A 7074-nucleotide genomic window follows, 5' to 3' on the forward strand; every position below is an offset into this window, starting at 1 on the left:
GCGAGGTCCGGTATGCCCATAGGACCTGGGGGAGCTGTTCCGGCCAGACTCCCTTTGCTTCGTCTAATCTTTTCTTGAGGCTCGCTTTTAGAGTCTTATTGACAGCCTCGACCTGGCCGTTCGCCTGAGGATAGGCCACGGAAGAGAAGCTTTTCACAATTCCATGTCTGTCACAGAACTCAGTGAACAGGTCGCTGTCGAACTGAGTGCCGTTATTGGAAACGATCTTCTTGGGCAGGCCGAAGCGACAGATGATGCTTCTAATCACGAAGTCAAGCACCTTTTTAAACGTGATTGTTGCTAATGGCTCTGCCTCGGCCCACTTAGTGAAGTAGTCGATGGCAACCACGGCGTAACGGACCCTGCCCTTTCCAGTGGGCAGGGCGCCCACTAAGTCTACTCCCCAAACGGCAAATGGCCAAGGGGCCGAGATCATTTTTAGCTCGACTGGAGGAGCTCGGGCAACTGCAGCGAATCGCTGGCACTTGTCGCACTTTTTCACATATGAGATCGAGCCTTTGGACAGAGTCAGCCAGTAATAACCTTGCCTGAGAACCTTTAAGGCCAAGCTTTGCCCCCCAGTGTGGTCTCCACTGAATCCTTCGTGAATTTCCTGCAGGATGGCCTTTGCTTCACTTGGAAGAACGCACCGGAGGAGCGGTAAAGAGTGCCCACGTCGGTACAACACTCCATCGAGTGTCGTATATCTCGGAGCTTGATATAGGACTCGCCGCGCGTCGTTACGTCCCTCGGGCAGCTTGCCCTCGATGAGATATTCAAGAATGGGGGTTATCCAGGTCGTCCTGGCGTCGATCATCTCGACCTCTACCCGATATCCTTCTATACTTGGTTTTTCCAAGAATTCTATTGGCACCAGCCCCAGTGTCTCTGTCTCTCCCGAGGTGGCAAGCTTGGCAAGAGCGTCTGCATTGGTGTTCTGTTCTCGAGGTATCTGTTCGATTGATCCTCGCCCAAACGCGGACAGCTCGGATTTTACCTTTGCCAGATAGGCGGCCATCTTGGGTCCCCGTGCTTGATATTCGCCCAGAACCTGGTTAACCCCGAGCTGGGAGTTACTGAAGCACTGGACGGAGCTCGCCTTTAACTCCCTGGCTATCCTTAGGCCGGCCAGCAAAGCTTTGTATTCTGCTTCGTTGTTGGAGGCCTTGAACCCGAACCTTAGCGCCGAGTGGAACCTATGTCCCTCGGGGGATATCAGAATGATTCCGGCCCCGGAGCCATTTTCGTTGGATGAACCATCTACAAAGATCTTCCACAACGAGGTGAGCTGAGATGAGTCCTCCGCTGGATTCTCCTAGAATCTCGTGCATTCTGCCACAAAGTCGGCCAAGGCCTGACTTTTTATGGCAGTTTGTGGGGTATAGAAAATTTCGAACTGACTGAGTTCGGCCGCCCACTTTAACAAACGTCCCGATGCTTTAGGCTTCTGCAGAACCTGCCTTAGAGGTTGATCGGTCATGACGTGTATCGAGTGAGATTGGAAGTACGGTCTGAGCTTTCACGAGGCCGTAATTAGGCAGAACGCCAATTTTCCATTAGCGGGTATCGTGATTATGCCCCGAGGAGTCTCTTGCTGATGTAATAGACTGGCTTCTGAGCTTGGTCCTCTTCTCGTACCAGTATGACACTAGCTGCATCCTGAGTGACAGCTAGGTAGAGAAAAAGAGGCTCGCCGGCCTTGGGCTTGGATAGCATAGGCGGTTCAGCCAGATGCACCTTCAGGTCGAGGAATGCGCTTTCGCATTCTACTGTCCAGTCGAACTTCTTGTTTCCCCGAAGCAGGTTGTAGAAGGGCAAACACTTATCAGTTGACTTGGAAATAAACCGGTTCAGTGCGGCCACTCTCCCTGTCAAGCCTTGGACATCTTTCCGCGACCTAGGCGAAGGAAGCTCGAACAATGACATGATCTTGTCGGTGTTTGCTTCGATTCCTCGGGTATTAACTATGAACCCCAAGAATTTCCCGGATGCGACACCAAAAGTGCATTTCTGGGGATTGAGCCTCATGCCATATTCTCGTAGTATTTTAAAACATTCTCCCAGGTCGGAAACATGGTTGTCGGCAGTCTTTGACTTGACGAGCATGTCATCAACATACACTTCCATGTTCTTTCCGATCTGGTCCGTGAAAATTCTATTTACTAGCCTTTGGTAGGTAGCTCCAGCGTTCTTCAGACCGAATGGCATGACCTTGTAGCAATAGACATTAGTCGGGGTCATGAAGCTGGTGTGTTCCTGGTCCGCCGGATTCATCGCGATCTGATTGTAGCCTGAGTACGCGTCCATAAAGGACATGAGCTCGTGCCCCGCCGTGGCATCCACCAGCTGATCGATCCTTGGCAATGGAAAACAATCCTTGGGGCAGGCCTTATTCAGGTCGGAGAAGTCAATGCAAGTCCGCCATTTCCCGTTGGGCTTTGGAACTAGCACGGGATTGGCGACCCAAATTGGAAATTTGGCTTCACGGATAAAGCCACATTTTTTGAGTCGGGTCACTTCTTCTTCTAGAGCTTCAGCTCGGGTTGTTCCTAAACGTCTTTGCTTCTGAGACTTGGCAGGAACGCTTTTATCCAGGTGGAGCGTGTGCATGATGACACTCGGGCTGATGCTTACCATGTCCTCGTGCGACCATGCGAATACATCTAAATTAGCCCGCAGAAACGTAATCAGCTCCGTCTTCCTCTTGCTACAGAGGTTTTTCCCGAGCTTGACCATCCGTGATGGATTTTGTGGATCAAGGTTCACCTCCTCGAGCTCCTCAATAGCCTGGAGCTCGGACCTGTCTTCGCCTATTCAAGGGTCAATGTCCTCACTAAGGGCGACACTTTCCCCTTTGGCGTTTTGAGGTTTTTCAATCTCAGGAGCCCCCAAGGGTTCCTGGGATTCCTCTTCACTCAGAATGGCCATAGCCAGCTGCCCGGTTTTAGATTTTCCCTTCATGGAAATGCTGTAGCATTCCCTGGCAGCGAGCTGATCACCCTTGATGGTGCGGATTCCTGTTGAAGTAGGGAATTTCATGGCGAGGTGTCGAATGGAAGTGAAAGCCTCGAAAGCTATGAGCGTAGGTCGGCCCAAAATGGCGTTGTAGGCAGCGGAGCAGTCAATGACCACGAACTCAAGTAGTTTAGAGACTGTCCGAGACTCTTCTCCTAGGGTGATCACCAGCTCGATCGTCCCTATCGCTGCCGATCCTTCTCCTGAAAAACCATACAGCATCATGGAGGTTGCCTTTAGATCGGCGACAGCCAGACCCATCTTCTCTAAGGTGGATCGGAATAAAAGGTTCACCGAACTCCCGTTGTCTATCAGCACCCTTCTTACTTTTCGGTTAGCGAGCTGGACTTCTACAACCAAGGGATCATTGTGAGGGAACTGGACATGGCCTGCGTCTTCCTCCGTAAAAGTGATCGGTTGCTTTTCTAATCATTGCTGTTTTGACTGACGCTGCTCCGGGACGAACTCCACTCCGTTGTGGGCTTTTAGTTCATTCACGTATCTCTTCTGGGCGCCTCTGCTCGTGCCAGCCATATGCGGACCTCCAGAGATGGTGGATATCTCTCCTCCGACCACAGGAGGAGGGACGTCCTGATCTATCCGAGTCCCGGACTGACTGGCCGGGGCTTCCGAAGCAGGTCGACTTGCTGGAACCCTGTTCCGTGAGTATTGAGCCAAGGGGCCGGCTCGGATGAGAGTCTCTATTTCATCTTTGAGATGCCTGCAATCGTCGGTATTGTGTCCGACGTCGTTATGAAAACGGCAGAATTTGGAAGTATCTCTCTTTCCCTTGTGGTGTTTCAATGGTTCCGGCCTCTTCCAAGGGACCCGAGTAGAGTTGGTCAGGAAAATACTTTCCCTTGACTGAGTGAGTTCGGTATATGTCGTGAACACGGGCTTGAACTTGTCTACAAACTTATTCTTCTTTTGGCCGTGTTGATTGTTTTCGCCATTCCCCTTTCTTTTGCCTCCACCGGGCTGGTTGTTCTGTGTGACGTCTGGGGTCGCTACCATGACCTCCATCCCCACTCCAGCGGGCTACTCGGGAACCTGGCTGGTTCCCGCGGCTGAGGCTTCGGCTTCTTCCAAATTTATCCATTCTTGGGCCCTATTAAGGAATTCGTTGACCGAACTGACTCCCTTCTTTTGTATATCCTTCCAGAGATCTCCTCCGACAAGGATTCCGGTTCTCATAGCCATGAGCTTGGAGCTTTCATCCGCGTCCCTATCTCAGGCAGCGAAGTTCGCGAATCTGCTCAGGTAGGCCTTCAGCGTCTCACCGGGCTGCTGTCTCACATTGGCCAGGGAGTCAGCCTGAACACGGGCGGCCTGGGAGGCGCGGAATGCCCTTTTGAAGTCAGCTGAGAAGGTCTTCCAGGAGCTGATCGACTGTCTTTTACTTTGCTTGAACCACTGTCTGGCAGGTCCGGTCAGTGTGGAAGGGAAGATCAAGCATCTCAGCTCCGGGCCAATGTTATGGGCCATCATTAGGGTGTTGAACATCCTTAAATGGTCCGACAGATCTCCATCCCCGTTGAACTTTGATAAGTGAGGCATACGGAAACCAGATGGGTATGCCGTCGCTGCTATGTTGGGGGCGAAGAGTTCCATCTCATCCCCCGAATCATATTCGTCTTTCTCCTTTTCTGACAGGAGCTTCCTCATCAGTTCCTCCATCTGAGTTAGGCGCTCGAGGTTTTGGTCCTGAGATCCTTGGTTATTCCGGCGCTGTTCAACAGCTCCGAATCCATTGTACATGTTAGGTGGGTTATTGCCCCTCCTATCTTGAGATAGGTTGTTTGGGGCATTCCCTCCATTACGTACTTCGGATCGCCCCCCCCCCCCCGAGCGAGCCTGACTACCATCTCTAGCTCGATCCTCTCTGTGAGAGTTGAGGTGATCTCGAAGGTCGCCTCCCTGGGTGGTCTGGTGGCTTTGTGCCGAACTTAGTCGCTGACGTAGGTCTCCTCCAGAGAGATCACTCCGGCGACTGCCGGTCCAATGACTCCTGCTGGATAGGCTTGGAGTCCGTCTTTGGTGGTGAGGATCTGAGCTTCTTCCGGTGCCCTGCTACGCCGGGAAGGTCCGGCTGATGGTGGGTTTTTCCTACTACTCCCGTAAGCTGGGATGTCTCGGACGGGCCGAGGAGGAGATGGATATCTGATCGGAGATGGAGAATGCCTGACTGGAGAAGCGATCCTGGTTCCGTCTGGATGGATTAAATTTGGTGGGGGCCTTTCGGCCCTGCCAACTTGCTGGTCCCGCGCGGGGCGATCTGGACGAGGCGTAGGACGGTCTTTGGGGACGGGCTGACGTCGTGGGCCCTCCCCGAATCTCCTCTGGGAATTTCCTCAAGCTCTCCTGGGTGTCCTCGAGGATGGTTGAGAGCTAGGAGTCGACGTCCTAACCGAACGGCTGTATTGCTGTTGTCCGGTCCCAGGCATTTCCCCAAGGTTTGCGTCTCGATGGTGCGATGAAGGGGTGGAGTTGGCTGCTGGAAGTCTATCCGAACGGCTATGCCTGGATCGATTACCCCGGCGAGACTTAGGAGCCTCACCTTGCCTCTCTCCAACGTTAACGTTGGTTGTGAGAGAGGGTAATCGGGCCAGGATATCCTGGATTTGCCAACTAGCAGTTGCTAACTGGCTCCTTAGCTGAGCGTTCTCCATCTCCATCGTAGTATAATAACACGGGTTCGGATTAGGTGGCCGGGGGGCCGAACTACCAGTATCGTCTTGGCCCGCCGGCTGCTTTCCTGGCCGCTGCTGGACTTCAGGAATTTGTTCCTCAGGGATGGCAGTATGATGAGCCTCCTGCCCATCAGGTTGTTCTGTCTCGTTGCCATGCCTGGATCGAGTAGTCACCATAGTTAGATGTTTGTAGCAGCACTAATCGAACTTGCTCTCAATGAAAGCACCAAACTGTTGACGCGGTTCTTCGCCAACAGGTAATTAAGAGAGAGAGAGAAGAGGATTAGTGCCAAATATAGAACCGTAACAGATATAAGATCTTAGTGAATGAAATAGGTGATTCGAGACACGTTTTTAAGTGGTTCGAAGGTTAAAATCCTTCTACTCCACTAGTCAATATTATTGATATATTCTGGGTATTTTGTTACAAAGTATATCTCTCCAGAGACTATTTGTTCCAACCCTTATCAACTCCCATGGTCTCCATCTTTATAGGAGAAGGCACCTGGAAGTTGGTAAGGAGGTCATCCCGTGACCTTCTTATTTGTCATATCAACTCTGTGACATTCATGATTAATTCCTAAACCTGACACATAAGTATGGTCAAATCGATAGATAAGGAGATAATGGGTCGCATGGCCCAACCCAGCCGTGGGTGTCTGAACACGCACGTTCCTGCAGCGTGTCCGAGAAGTCAGGGAGATATCGGACACGTGATGTCAGATATATGCACGTTTATCTTGCGTGTGTTGACTTTACAAGGAGTCATGGCCTCCATATCCAGCTCGTACCACGAGCTGTGCACCTGACCCGATCTTCGGCCTTTCGATTCCTTGCTTCAGTCTTGGGAGTCTTGGCGAGTCCTTGAGGATTCCTCGAGCTAAGGGGGTACGACCTCAAGACAGGATCTCTGACCTGGGGGATGTTTATGGACTAACCATGATTAGTCCGAAGCTCGGCCTGCTAATCAGCCCGTGGGAAAATCAGGGCGTACACTATGTTGGATCACTGTGGGGGTTAACCTCATTGTCCATTCCTACGATGAAACAGTGATAACCGTAAGGAAAAGCTATGCTTTTAATGATTTCTTATGCGTCGAAATGTCGAGCAGAGTAATACGGGTTACTCTTAATTAAGAAAATCACCTATGTGAGAGAGAAGATGGGCTGCTTCTATAGGGATTGAATAAGGGCTCAATTCCTTGAATATCTCTTGCAGAACCAGGGAAATGTTCAGGGCCAAAAGAAACATAATCTTGAGAACCAATATATGTCAGGAAAGATTCCTGTGTATGGTATATCATCGTTTACACGAACGGCAGAACAGTTCAAAGACATCGCGTCTACTGATTAGCCGGTAAAGTAAATAT

The sequence above is a fragment of the Humulus lupulus genome, chromosome 9 (genome assembly GCF_963169125.1).
Source record: "Humulus lupulus chromosome 9, drHumLupu1.1, whole genome shotgun sequence".
In the NCBI taxonomy this organism is placed as follows: domain Eukaryota; kingdom Viridiplantae; phylum Streptophyta; class Magnoliopsida; order Rosales; family Cannabaceae; genus Humulus; species Humulus lupulus.